A 15,585-nucleotide genomic window follows, 5' to 3' on the forward strand; every position below is an offset into this window, starting at 1 on the left:
GTAAATGTGTTCTTTCATTTTAAGGTGTGTCGTGATCATCTACTGCCATAGATTTCTGCCTTTACAGAGCTGTACAGATCAGGGAGACTACTTCTGCAGCTGTGGTGAAGACAAATCACAACTATATCCTCTACCAGAAAGGCAAAAAAGTCATCCATCACTCCACACTCTTCCTCTTTTCCACACGCTGGGCTACAGGGCCACAAGTGACATTTTAATTTGCAGAATGAGTTTATGATTCTCTGTGAGGAGCCAGCTGTAAGGCATGATAATCTCTTGAAATAAATGGGACCCTGAAAGGGAGGACACTTGGGAATGCGTTCCAGCTCCAGCGTTACCACAGCACTTAAAAACTTGAAACCAACCTTCCCTTGGCTGGTTATCAATATTTCACGGCGTGGTGTGTGTGAGGGGGCTGAGGGAAGGAGTGTGTAAACTTCAGCAAGCTGCACGTTTAACAGGAATGAAGTGAACACAGGAGAGAACCCTGGAGGAAAACACTAACTACAAGAAAACCAAACAACATTACAACAGTTCAAAAAAAAAGAAAAGGTGCTGAATCTAGGTCATCAATAATCTCTCATTAAGTGCTGTCTATGGTTTACAGTTTCTCACGCTGTTCACTTAGTTGGCACAGCACCAAGCTCAGGCCTCCAACACCTTGGAGTGTAGGAGAAATAGGCCCCACTCCTGGGATCAGGAACCTAAAGGACATCTTAGGAGCACTAAGTTGGTAGAAAGCACAGGGCCTGGGAGGCCAGCTTTCTAACCTGTGGCTCTCACAAGACAGAACCACCTGCCTTCCCTGACCCTTTACCCATTATTTAGGTAGGACTGCCTGGCTGAGCAAAATTTCCAACAAGGAACTTGTAAGATAAGGACAGACAAAGGGCAGGGGGGCTGGAATGGTGTGTTTACTGAACAGGAAGAAGAAAGCTGGGGAGCATGTCAGTCAAGTGGAGCCTCATCTCCCACACATGTAGGGAAAAAATTACTCTTCTATCAGACTTGAAAGGAACTAAACCTTGTACAACTTTTTGGGGGGATTGGTGGGGAGGGACTGAACTCAGGACCTTGTGCATGCTAGCCAAGCAGTATGCCACAGAGTCACATCCCCAGGCTACCTTCTACAGCTTTAAGAATATGTCTGTTCTCAGGAATTCTACAAAGGGCAGGCATGTATAAATATTTCCATTTGGTTGTTCCTGCCCACCATCTATTTCTTTTCCACAATATGGAATACTGAGAAAAGAAAGCAGGATTCGGCACCTTTTGTACTTAGAATGAAAATACGCAAAGCATCATGCTGACAATCACCACATCCAACTAAAATAAGTCAAATCGTGTAACAGGTCCCAGAATGTGGCCCGGACTTCACTTGTAACTACTCAAAATTGGAAGTAACCTAAATATTCAGCAACTGGGGAAAAACAAAATTAGAACATCACAATGTATAATACTATTCTATAGTAAAAATGGATCAACTGTAAATACATGATTCCATTTCTATGACATTCTTGTAAAGGTTCAACTCTGGGGGCTGAGAGTTTAGCTCAGTGGTAGAGTACTTGTTGAGCATGAGCGAGGCCCTGGATTTGATCCCCAGCACCACAAAACAAACAAGATTCAAATACAGGGTCAGACAACATATCAGTGGTTGTCAGGGACAAGGAGTTAGCTCTAAAGGGAATGGAGGAAGTTTGGGGATGATGAAACAGTAATATTAGCTTGGTTGTAGTGATGGTTACAGGTGCATGTGTTTCTCAAAATGCACATTTGTAAAAACTCATAGAATTGAGATGTCAAAAATGATATGTTTTAATTTTATGTTAATACCTTAATTTTAAAAATAAAGGACAAAAATGACCTATGTAAGAAGAATAGTCAATATTTTAATTTTTAATTCAAGGAAACCTTTTTTCTGAGAAAACAGAGAGAATGACAAGTTCAAAACTAACCACTCAGAAAACAAACAAACAAAAAAAAAACTAACCACTCAGTAATTATGACTTAGACCAACTACTTTAACATATTTAGATACTAAATGTATTAAAGTCCTTAAAAATTTTTGAGCAGAAAGTGGTGCGGATGAGAAAGTAAGGGGTTAGAGCAGAGTAAAAAAATCTTAACCAAAGATTTGTTTTCCCCAAAAGTAGCATTAGAAAGTCTCAATTATTAGGCAATGTCTAAAAGAAAGCATGAGGAACGTGACATCACCCTTAACCGGCCATAAAAGGCTTTTTCCTACTTGGAAACAAAATCAGGTGATACATCTTATTAATGTGAGTAAAATCATATCAAATTCTCAATCAAATGAAAATTCTACACAGGTTTAGGGACTGTTCTTTTATTGAATGACTTTCAGTTTCCCAAATTCAACCAGCTGAAATTATGCTGTGAGAACCATTCATTTTAACCTTTAGAAATGAAGTCATTGCCTTTTAGTGGTATATTCTGCATTTTATCATCAACAGGAAAAATAATGCCCTTGGCTTATTCTACAACACTTTTTTTCTTGTAAGTTAAGAATAGAAATCACAGATGATGGTGTATCTGTGCTCCATATAAAAGGGGAAGGAGAATGTATATAACTACTCGAATAAAGTATCAAATATATAGCTCGTTTCTCTCCTGTCTTCAGTTTTCCTCCTTTAACTTGGATGCGATGTAGCCATTAAGGCAGAGCCAAAGGTGCCACACACTTCAGTCCTCCTCCCTCGGGCCTGCCAATCCACAGAACATGTGGAAGTCTGGGCTCATCACCAATTCATGGCATCCAAAAAGTTTCTTCAAATACACCCCCTCTCTTCTGTCTCCCATTTTCCCCCAAAGAGTCGTCCCCTTTTTTCATTTTTTCAAACTCTAACTTCTCAACAGGATATTATTACAATATTGTTACAGTTTTTGGTTAAATTAACTCTGGTTTTTCACACTGTGACTTTGAAAAGCCCTCCTGCTGCAGCACTTCCCCCAGGGCTCTTCAATCCTCGGTAGAGGGGCTTGCCCCTTGTTCCCTCCAAACCTCTCCTGGATGGTATTACCTCCATCCATGCCTGTGCTTTCTCTGTTTACTCTCTTATCCTTTATAAAAAAGACATCTTACTTTTAGAACATGGACATGACACTGGCCTAAAGACAGCTTATCTATAGTGTGTGGCAATGAGAATATGCAAGAAAGCACCTCAACCACAGTCTACACCTCTGGATAGCAATCGCAAGACTAGGATTCAAAAGTAACTTAAAGGTATGAAATGCTATTTTTTCATTAAAAGTTTTAGATCAATTTTTATCACTTCCAATTTCTCCATAGGCAAAAAGGTAGGAATTTATTATAGAACCAGAAAATGGCTTGAGAGATAATTAAAATAAAATGTGCAGTTAAAAGATGGTCTGACAAAGCACACGTTTTCATTTCATGGGCAAATCAAGAACTCAGGGGCAAGGAAATTGATGCCATGCAAAACTCTGTCCTGCTCCAGACAAGAATGCAATTTCAGAAAAGGAGAAAGAAAAAATGTCAGCAAGGGATCTAGGACAAAATTAAAACATTTAAACAAATGGTAATAAAGGTTAGATGGGTATGGATACAATTTTTTCCCCTGAATATTGTCTCCTTACAGTTGGTTGGTTCTATAGACAGAACCCACAGATATGAAGGGCCAACTGTACTTAGAATATCATTTTGCCTGTATATCTACCAGTGTTGGTCCAATAAACTTTAAGTGACAGAATTTTTTATTGTGCCTTACTAGTCTTTTTAGATCCCTATGTTTTTCTTTGTTTTTTTTTTTTGCGGTGCTGGGGATCGAACTCAGGGCCTTGTGCTTGCAAGGCAAGCACTCTACCAGCTGAGCTATCTCCCCAGCCCTTAAATCCCTATGTTTTTAATAGTAAAAAAAAAATAAGCAATTTGGAAGAGAAAGTTCCAGTTTTCTCAATATGGAGAAAAATGCCAACTATTATGGTAGAAATTTATTATTAATTAAAACTGAAGATGGTCAGTGTTTTCAAGAACAAAAAAATGCATCCAGTTAAAAAAATCATTTTACTTTATAAAGATTTATAAATTATTTTAAAATATGCTATTCTTCAGCCTAAGTTTCTGTTTCAAAAATTTTAAGAAAATAATGATTTAGAGAAAGGTTACTTATGATAGGAAAAAACAACCCCAAAGCTCCTGCATCCAAGAGTGGAGGATTAAAGCAACTGCAGTATAGAATTTTACAGTATTCACTCATTCACCAATATCTGCCAAGTATCCTGTGCCAGATGCTTTTCTAAGAACTAACTGTAGAGTTAATTTTTTTTCTTTGCAGAAAATTTGTGTAAGGAAAAAAAGTATAAGTCATTATTTTAGAAAGAAGAAAATATAGTAACATTCAAGGCTGATTCAGCTTTGCCCAGATAAACTTACAAATTATTTAGGTCAGATAACTGCCCCTCCAGTTTTTCAGAGTCAACATTCATCATTCTCTATAATGAATTAGTTGTTTACATTTCGAGACATAGATTTTATTTATGCTATAATAAAGCACACTGACTGGAAGCTGATAAGAAATTTGCTCCATGATTCAATCAAATGGGGATCTAAACACAGTGCTTCATGGTGCTGCAGACACAGAAGCAGACCTTCTCTTAAGTATAAAAGTTTAATGCAAATAATTATGATTTAGAGCCAAGAAAATACAATACAATACAAACAAAAATCACACATTGGCATGATGTGAGAAATAAAAAAATGTGTTCCCAGTAAAATAGCAGGATGTTGTGAAATGCCCCTAAGTCAGGATCAGCAATAGAGTCAACAAAGTGTTCCCAGAATTCCATGCACATATGGGAAATAGGCAATGCTAGGCTTAAACGCCAGCAAAACTATTTACAGAAAAGTATACCTGCAGGGTAGTTTGAAATCTAGTATTTGGGGGGCATTTGGGATTCCAAATTCTTTCTAGGGCAAAAGTAGAATTATCCCATCCTCACCCAATGGCCTCACAATTTGGGTATGAGATGACCATGTGTAGAAATTGCATTGAGGATCTAGAATTGAAACTCTTAAGGATCTAGACTATCAGTACAAAACCGTATCAAGTGCAGGAGACATGGCAGAGAACAGGAACAAGACAAGAGAAGTCTGTTTCACCAAGGAGATCTCATATCATTGTTATTTCTTTCCCCATCAGTGCATACATAATTATGGAGGATCTCAAGGTGCTGCAAACATTCAAAAGTACACAGACATCATCATTATGAACACTTATAAATTTACTCCTGAAAAAAAGTTCACTCTTGTCGGAAAGCTCTTAAAACTATAGTTCTAGATAAGTACAGCAGTTTCTGCTGCTAATCCACCTACGGAGGTATCCAGCCTTCCCTGCCTCCACTTTTCTTCATTCCACACAAATTCCCTAAGGGCAGCATTGACCTGCAGTGCTAAATGTCCATCCAACAGTTCTCAGTCTTCACCTTACTGACCTTGAAGCAGTAGAGTCAACTCTTGTGGTGCGACTCTTTCTCCTCTTATTCTGAGTATCACATTCGCCTGGTTTTCCTCTACGAGTTTGGGCACCAACTTGTTTCTCTGGGAGTGACTCTCCCCATCCATACATGATCTTTACATTTGGGAGATAAAGGAGTTGGCCTAGAAACTCTTCTCTCTTAATATGCTCAAGCCATTTTGCACACTCACATCTGTGAGTCCAATAGCCTTAAATTCATGCAAAAGCTCAGGCCCCTTTTCTGGGCTACAGATCATTTGAACAGCCCATGAGTGCTATAATTTAAATATGTTTAGAAATTAGTAGTTCTCTGAGTCAATGTTTATCATGTGGGAAAAGGAGTATCACTGTCAGGCAGCAATTTGTGCCAGACATTTACTTACCTGATTTTACTTCCCTTGCTTGACTCCCAGTCAAACCACCCACCCACTTCCACCGGTTCTTCTATCAATCTAGATCTCAAATATCTTTCAACCTTCATGGTTATAGCTCTAGCCAGAAACTATTCAACCCTCACACAACCTAGAACCAGTGTGATCATCAGTATGTACTCTCACAGGACTCTGTACTGGCATCACCATTGTAATTATATAACAAATCGTGTATGCCCTATAAAGGCTACATCTGTCTGGTTTAATATTATATTCTCAATGCCCAGCACTGCGTCGAGCATGTAAAAAGCTCTCAATAAATACTTATTGTTTGATCATTCACTCAGTGATTCAACATAAGAAATGCATTTAAAAGACAAGTCAGAGATGGCATATGTTCAATGTCAAGTCAGAAAAAGAGATCATAAAAGCTCAGGAGAGGGAGCAGTATGATTTGGGCCCTGAATTGGATAAGGAGTTTGGAACAGAAACACTATAGATGATGACGACAGCTATCATCCACAAAGGATGTTTTGTGTGGTAGACAGAATGCTAAGCAATTTAATAATAATCAACACAATGTCAACCACTGCTCTCTGTTGAGCTCTTATTATATTTTGAACACACTGCACATATCAATTCATACAATTACACCACAATCTCAGGAGGGAAGTGTCATGATCATACCTATTTTAAAGATGGGAAAAACGGAGGCATGAAGAGGATTTCCTCGAGGTGACAAAGCAATAAGTAATGGGGCCATGACTTGAACTCCAGTGCTTTGATGTTAGAGCCCATGCTACTAATCAAATCTCTGTGTTGCTGCTTATATTCTAGAAGACATGCACCCTTCCTGCTGTATGCCTTTACTAGCCTGACCCCTGGGAGATAACTAACCAGAATAGTTAGTTCTGTACTTGGAACCAGGGTTACTTTTCTCCAAATACAAGTTCATTCTGTTGGAGCTTATCACTTGGCAAATCAATCTAAACTAGGGACTGTAAATGGATATAAAAAAGATCCCTCTTTCTTAGTTTAGAAGCCAGTAAGGAAAATCACTGCACAGTTCCCCATCGATGTAGCAACATGTACAAAATCATGGTAATATGATATGTATGTGCTGAGAAGGGCAGGATCAGAAGACAGTGAGAATGAAAAGGGGAAACAGAAGAGTAATAAGCTGAAGGAAGAGGAAAACATGGTCAGAGGGGAAAGAAGCCAGCAATCTAAAAGGAAAAGAAATGTCACTCCACAAGTGCTAATAAAAGTCAGCAGACTGAGAACTTTAAATAGTGGAATAGATGAATATGATGCAAAAGAAAACAAAGAGGCTCTGCTGTGGGGAAGTATCTGGGCACCTTGCACTAGTGCCCAGTTAACAGAACTGGGTCTTCCTCCAAATTAGAAACAGTGGTAATAGCTTATATCCTCAAGTACCTTCTGGATCTCACATGGTAATGAGAATTATTTAATTTCTTTTGGAGAATACCATTTCTTGAAGAACTGAGGCACAAAACTACTGGGGCATTCCAAAGCCACCCAGAGCTCTGGATGTCAACATTGCAGAGTGTCCAAAATCTTGTATGACATATTCTGTAGGGAATATGTTGGAAGCATGCTAAATAAAGGCTTAAAATACAAGTAAGCAGAATGTCTATGCTAGTAAAATGACTTACTTTGAAATGTTTACATAAGCAATAGCCACAGGACAAAATGAGTTCAATCCAGGGCTAAGTAGTGCTACGGTGGTGAAATGGAGAGTGAAGCCCTGGCTGTGCACAAGTATTTCAAATTTTATCACATCACTCAGCAGTCATGGGCTAGCTCAGACAACCCAATCACACACCTCAACCTGGGAACTGGGAATGTTATCAACTGCCTTCAAAATACCCTTATGTTCATTTAACTAAGCCCATAATGGGCTCATTTAACCAATTTGGACCCATGAAATAGAATCTCAAAGCAATATCCACATGTAATCAGAGAATGGGAAAGAAACAGAAGAGCATGAACCAGAAAGATAGCAAGATCCATGCTTAGAGTCAACTCTCTTCAGAAAGAGAGGCCACTTTGTTCAGGAAATATGCTCCTGAACCCTTTTAATTTCCTTGATCCTTTCTTTGCACAAAGGAAAAAAGGTTTTGGCTGTCTGTCTAGCTATGGAAGCTAGGACCCTGTTGCTAAGGAGCTCATCTGCATGTACTCCTGTGTGTGAAGCCACAGTTAAGAAAGGAATCAAAAGGGAGCTAGAAAAATTATTTCTTCCAGCAGAAAACTTCCTGAGAACACAATTCACGGCAGTGACATATCAAGGTTATTGAGTACATTGGGAGGAAGATAATTTTGCTATAAGAAGCAACAAATAAGAAGCTCTGTCTCTGATAGTGCTCCGCCCCTGAGCAAGTCACTTGAACAAATGTCCTCAGAGGTGTTAAACTGCAGAACTGGAACACAGCCACCAAAGGTCAAGATTCTGTGCCCCGTCTTCAATGTCCAAGTTCCCTACCTCAAGGTTATCTTATACGGTGCCTGAATTTTCCACAAAAAAGCCTGATGATGAACAGAATGGCAGACACCAAGAAAGGCTTGGAACCAGGCACTCTGCAGATGAAAGGAGACATATTCACCTTACAATTTATGAAAAGAAACTTTCACAACTTTATTATTTTTTATACTTCTAGGTATAGAGGAGGTAATAAAAGTTAATAAAGCATATAATTCTAGGATTTACTTATTTATTGGTACTGGGGATTAATTAAACCCACTGATCTACATCCCCAGCCTTTTTTTATTTTGAGACAGGGGCTTGCTAAGCTGTCTAGGGCCTTGATAATTTGCTGACACTGGCCTTGAACCTGCAACCGTCTTGCCTCAGCCTTCTGAGTTGCTAGGAGTACAGGTGTGAGCTATGGTGCCCAGCAATTCTATGGTCCTTTATTGCCGCTGATAAAAATTTTTTGAAAATTTCTTTCTTGCTTTTTGAAACTGCTTCCATTGTTGAAAGATAATTTTCTAAAAGGTATTATACACAAATATGAAATGAACACATCAAAATTTTCATTTTATTCGCTTGTTAATGAAGGAAACAAAGATTCATGGGAGACACATAAGTCACTAAGGTTGCTGAAGTAAATTTGCTGATTTTTACTCTACAAAAATATAAAGTAAAAATGTTAAATTTGAATACATTTCTCTTACAGGACAGAAATCAATTTATCTCTAAAGGAACAGATTTCCTTCCTTTCCTCCCCCCCTCCTTTTTTTTTTCAGTACCCAATGGCATTCTACCAGTGAGCTATATCCCCTGTCCTTTTATTTTTAAGATTGTCTTGCTAAGTTGCTGATGCTGGCCTTGATTTGTGATCCTCTTGCTTCAGCCTCCTGAGTCGCTGGGATTACAGGTGTGTGCTGCACCTGGCTAAGAGTCACATTTCTGCAGGAATCATTTGCATCACCATAGGTCCTTCACAAGTTACAAGTTATATGCCCTCTCTACAAAGGTGCAAAACAGTCCAGCCAAAATCAACAGCGAACTCATGGAATTACTTAACCCCAAAGGGTTTAAGGCAGCACCCTCAATAAAGGACATCCAGCATTCTCCCTGCTCATTTCAAAATCTCAAACAATTTCTCCTCATACTTCCAACTAAATAAACACAAGAGATCATGTCCTAAATTTGGCACCCTACAGTGTGCAAAGAACACAAAAAGAATACAATTCAGTCAAAAAGTAGATAAAGAATCTGTAAGAGAAGTACTTGAACACTGTAGCCACTGACTGTGATAAATGCTGAAATTCAATCATGAAAAAAGTTCCCATGGAAATCATGAATGTTTTCAGATTTATTTAGAAGAGAGGGTTCACCCCTGAAATTCTGGAGGAATTAGAGACTTAAAACAAACAAACAAACAAACAACAACAAAATAGGAACTGGCCATGCAGGACTCATATATCCAACCATCCCCCACCCCCAAAGATAAAAGCAATGCCTTCTGCCACTGGCTGATGCCAACTCCTGGCATAATCAAGGTTTTCTCTGTAATATCCAACTCTTGCAGAGATGAGGTTTTAGAAGAGGTGGAAAAAGAAAATGAAAGGAAAGGAAAAGGAATAGCCTCAGATCCTCTCCACAATCTGGGGAAAACTTCTAAGGTAGCTGCCACTCAGGCATCATGGGTACTTGTCATGGGTGCCTCATGTTGCAGAGCTGCAGCACCAATTTCAAGGTCAATTTAACCACGTATCAGGGACTGAATGAAATTCAAGAAACCTTGGTTCAAGGAAGAAGGGAGAGAAAAACCTTCTCCTAAATGAGCAATAATTTGAGCTACCAAATGTGCCAGAGATTCCAATATTCCGCCCAAGGGACCAGCCCCTGTTTATGGAACACATGGGGCTTGCTCTGGAGAGCTCACTCAGGACACAACTAATCAGCTATTTCTGAGTTCCAAGAGCTTTCCCAGGGCAGCAAATGCAGAGATCAGCAGTAGAGTCCATGACTGACGTGTGACTAAAGCTCCAGCACTAGGTAACCCCTCCAGGTTGCAGAATCACAGGTCATCCATACAGTAACTTTTGATTGCATTTGGTACACTAGAACATGATGCAGGACTAAAGGGAGAAAAAGAAGGTAGGGCTGTTAAAAACATAAAACTCAACGAAGGAGCACTTATGCCAACAGATATCAGGGATTAAAAAAACAGAAAGGCAACGAAAAGGAACTTTAAAATAATATAAGAATAAAAAAATCTAAAGTAAGTGGACCAGAAGACATACAAGGGAAGCTGCAATTAACACAGACTTAACTGATAAAACCTCTGAAGATTTTCTGCTTTTATCTTGATCAGACTTACTGGACAAACCACTTTTTTCTCTTTTAATTCTTTAAAAAAGTTTGTTCTAATTAAACATGACAGCAGAATGCATTTCAACTCATTGTACACAAATGGAGCACAACTTCTCTTTTCTCTATACACAATGCAGGTCACACTGTTGTGCAATCATACATAGTGTAATAATGTCCATCTCATTCTACCATCCTTTCCAGTCCCACACCCCCTTCCCTCCCCTCACTTCCCTCTGCCCAATCCAATGTTCCTTCATTCTTACCTAGCCACACCCCCCACCATTATGGATCAGCATCCAAATATCAGAGAAAACATTTGGCCTTTAGTTTTGGGGGACTGCTTATTTCGCTTAGCATGATATTCTCCAACTCCCTCCATTTATCTGCAAATGCCACAATTTCATTCTTCTTTAAAGCTGAGTAATATTCTATTGTGTATGTATATCACAGTTTCTTTATCCCTTCATCTGTTGAAGGGCATCTAGGTTGGTTCCATAGTTTAGCTATTGTGAATTGAACTGCTATAAACACTGATGTGGCTGTGTCACTGCAGTATACTGATTTTAAGTCCTCTGGTATAAACCGAGGAGTGGGATAGATGGGTCGAATGGTGGTTCTCTTTTAATTCTTTTTAGCCAAAAAGAATATGTATTTTTTTTCTTACTCTTCTGTTAAGGCCCAACTCCATGAGGAACTATGGAATGGTAAACCACATAAAGGTCTCCAAGACTCTTACAGAAAGACATTTCTTACAGCAATTACTCCAGGGAAGAAGGGCAGTGCTGTTCAGGTGTATGAAGGCAATGGAAGGCAAATGGAAGGAAGGGGCCAAGAAGAGATGCTAGGGAAAAAATCCACCTATCCTCTACCCATCTACATCTACTCATTTTTCAACCTACCTACCAACTTTAAAGAAGGACCTCTTCTTTGTATTTGCAAGTCAGAACCTCACTGGTCTACTCTCTAAGTCTTCATTTCATAACTAACAAGAACCCAAAGTCTTGCTTCCTGCCATCGTAGCCCCAGAGTCAGTCCTTGGATCAGTTGAGGCCATAGCTCACACACATATCTATCAGTAGTACTATGTGTCTCCAATCAGTCATAAATAGGGCCATAAAAACAATAGTATGTAAGATGGGAGAGAAACCAAGTCACAAAGTGGCAATGTCCAAGCGCGCACTGCAGCAGGAAGAAGAGTAAATTATAGTAAAATTAACAAGTGCATTGTCAGGAGCACATGAGAAGGCAGGAAGATTTTCAGAGAAAGACAACCCCCGCCTCTAGTAATTGATCCCATCCTAGGGCTTACAGAAATATGACTAGAAGATGTTGTTATAGGTCCTATCCTCTTGTGTCATCAGCTAATAAACAAGCAATCATCCTAACTTTTCATGCACCAGAGAAGAAAGAACAGAGATGAAAAAAGAGAGGAAAACTCACACACACAGTATGACTCATCGAGTATCACTCATATAGAAACGGAAGAGGAAGGGGATGGGGGGAGAGGAAACAATCTGCACTTGTAGTGCTGGCGGCAACTGGAAGAGTGAGGATCTCTCTCTCTCTCTCTCTCTCTCTCTCTCACACACACACACACCTGAGAACCATAATTGATTTGTCTGATCTACCAGAACAACAGTTAGGCATGCACCAGTCCCATTTTATTGCCTGTTTTACACTGTGTATCTGCAGGAGATCGTATTTATTACAGAGCAGACTACAGCAAAAACAATAACAAACTCAAGATAAAGAACGGCCTTGTAGTCCACTGACATGAACATTCCAACTTTTTCTACGTGGGCACGGGAGGGAGTTGAGTCAGATAAGGGGAAAAAATCCCATTAATAATAAAAATTTGGATGTGTCAAATAAAGCAGTACCCCAGAACTTTCCTCCAAATTCAGTCAGATCTAGAACTGAGTCAATCAAGTTATTAGTTGGTTTCACATAATAGGAATATTCCAGTGTGAAAGGAAACCAGGCTATTATACATGTAATAGTAATTGGCTGGTAATTGTGATATTCATTTCCTTTACCTGCAAAAATGGAAGTAAGGACAACTAACCACTTTTTCAGGACCTATGTTACTGGGTCAGCAGTAATACTTTTCTTCCTTAATGGTTACCCTGAAAACAAGTGTGAGGGTGCAGTTGGATCAAGTTTTTATCAAAGCCTTAGACAAACAGGAGTTAATTCAGTGAGTAATATGCACAGAGGCTCTGTCCATCTTATAGAAAACCCAACCTAATGTCAACAATCATCTGTATGAACAAAGCCCTGTTTGTTGTACCACCTCAGGGGCCAGTGGCTCACCTACCAAGGGGTCTGTCCATCTCTGACTCCTCTGCCCGGATTACTTACTTCCTGCAATACTCAGCCAGCCAGAGAGGCCTTATACTTGCTGAGTCTCCATAGAAAAGTCTTCTAATATGCCTGACCCTTGCCCTGTGAAATAATTTTTGAAAATACAAGAGGAGAGATATGAAGAATGGATACAAACTCAATTCCTAAAGTGAGAGGCAGTTAACACCAGGACAGGTTATTTGCTTCACAATCAACGTACAATCTTCCAGAACACAGTTGTTGAGTGTGTTTAGGAGAAAAAGCATGCACTTATGCTTTTCCTTCAAGGATATGCACTGGGGTGGGGAGGAGGATGGGGGAGTATTATGCACAAATAATAGTTCATAGTAAATGATTTTGGCAGCACAGTGCGTATATTGTCAGCTCAACAAAAGCTTCCATTTATCATGACCTGCAACTAAGAGGGGGATCACTCTGGGGTAGTGGGGAACACAGCTAAGATTTAACAGAGATTAAGAAACCTTTGTGAAACCATTATATACGTGTCCATTATACTGCCATTATTCCAGGTATTTATTCTCCATCAGGCTGTACGCTGTCTGCCCACATGACCCCACATGTCTACCTGTCCCTCAGATAGCAAAATTGCCAGCATGCTCCAGGAAGCAGAAAACCCATACATCTCACTTAAATGCCACAAGGGCACCCAACACCCACTCATACTTAACACAGTGATAGAAAGGGGGGAAGGTGAGAAGGGGGAAAAAGACAAACCTCCTCTATTACAGAGGGCACAAAAAAATTGCAATCTAAGCTGAATAATTTGTGATTCAGGCAGACAAGGTCATATCTGACATCTATTTAGATTGAATAGCTTTTTCACTCAGTCTTCTGCTGGCTCAAGCTTTCCCCTTTTATTTATGTGGTAACTGAGGGAAATTTAACTGGCATTTATTTTTAAATAACTTTAAGAGGAAACCAATTCTCTAATATCCAGACAGAAAAGAAATAAAAATAGGCACAAAATGAGTTATAGTTTTAAGGGGGAGTTAGTGAAAAAGGAATTAAAAAAAAAAAGAAAAAGAAAAAAAAAATGACAAGTTTCCCAAGACCCATTGCTACCAACAACAAAAACAAAAAAGAATTCAGAAAGCACCAGAAAGCTTCAAGGTAGAAGGCAGCATAAGATTCAAAGATGGCACTGACGGTCTTTAGGAGGCTGCTCTGGGAGCTCGGAAGAGGATACCTGAGGCAAGTGCAACTTGACCTCCAGAGCCTCCACAAGACCTCACCTCGCTGACAGTGGGAAATCAGAGCAAGAACATGAACTCTGACAAAGAGGCAGCACCTAACTCCAAGGCGCTGGCGGTGGGTATGATGTTTTTTTGGTTCATACTGATATTTTTTGTTTTAATATATTTTTATTTTGCATTGACACAGTATCCCAAGGTTTAATTTCGCTTCGGGAAATATCACAGAGTATGGGTTTGATATAAGCTTTTCTTTTCTTTTTTGGTACTGGGGACTGAACCCAGAGTGGGCTTAAATACTAGTTATGTCCCCAGTCCTTTTTATTTTTGAGAAAGGGTCTCGCTAACTTGCTGAGGCTGGCCTCAAATTTGCAGTCCTCCTGTCTCAGGTTCCCAAATTCCTGGGATCTGAGACATGCACCAGCATGCCTGGCTTATATAAGTTTTGCAATGGGCAGAAAGTGCTTATATAGAGGGGTCTCCACTGTCACTTCTAAAATAAACATTTACAATATTCTTTCCTATAGCTGAACAGTCCCCAAATTGCCCTTTAATTGTTCTAATATCTTCAGCAAAATAACATTATATAGGAAAACTCTACTGAGAACAACACAGTATGAACCTATAGAAAGTCACATATATGCAAGAATAACTCAGCAGGGTAAGCCACAGAGAAGAGAGGTCAAAATAGCACTGTACTGGGCAAGTCAAATGGACTAAAATTGCCTTAGTATGGTCACCTGTGGCTCAAAGGCCACAGTAAAAGGTTTCTGGGCTTTTCAAGATTCTAATGCACAAAGAATGTATATCTCTGTATCTCATCCACTTAAGAGGACTCAACTTCTTGACTAAAGTCCAATTCATGGAACATAGGTTGTACTTTTTAACCTGCAATCTATGATAACTGGCTATAAAGAAAGAAAGCTCACAAGAGTTTCACTCCTTAAAATGAGCAGGGGACCACTACATCCAGGCAAGGGGGAGCTGGCCAGACACATTTGTAAAAAGCAATCACCAGGAACGAGAGAAAAAGATTCCGCCAGGCCTGGGAACATAACAGGAAGATAATACACTCTAATTCATCACTGCTCTGGGCCAGGCTGAGCTCTAGAAGTGTTTGTTTATATTAAATGTATCTTCTTCTAGGTGCCCAAGGCACACTCCCTGAGTGCCCAGACTAAGATTTACTAGCCCTTTCCCCGTCAGTTCCCCAGGTGATGTAGTCCTCTGTCCACGAAACAGACCTGATCCCTTCCCTAACTGTTCGTGACTATGGGAGTTGAAATGGATGGAGTGTGTCTCGGATGCCTTCCCGGACC

The 15,585-nt window shown here is 39.6% G+C and overlaps 1 protein-coding gene across 1 annotated transcript in view; it reads right to left on the reverse strand.

Moving 5' to 3' along the window:
• Snd1 (staphylococcal nuclease and tudor domain containing 1) overlaps positions 1-15,585 on the reverse strand; it is a 415,000-nt gene that overhangs the window by 152,011 nt on the left and 247,404 nt on the right. The window lies entirely within an intron of this gene.

Source organism: Sciurus carolinensis, chromosome 8, assembly GCF_902686445.1.
Source record: "Sciurus carolinensis chromosome 8, mSciCar1.2, whole genome shotgun sequence".
NCBI classification, from domain to species: Eukaryota; Metazoa; Chordata; class Mammalia; order Rodentia; family Sciuridae; genus Sciurus; species Sciurus carolinensis.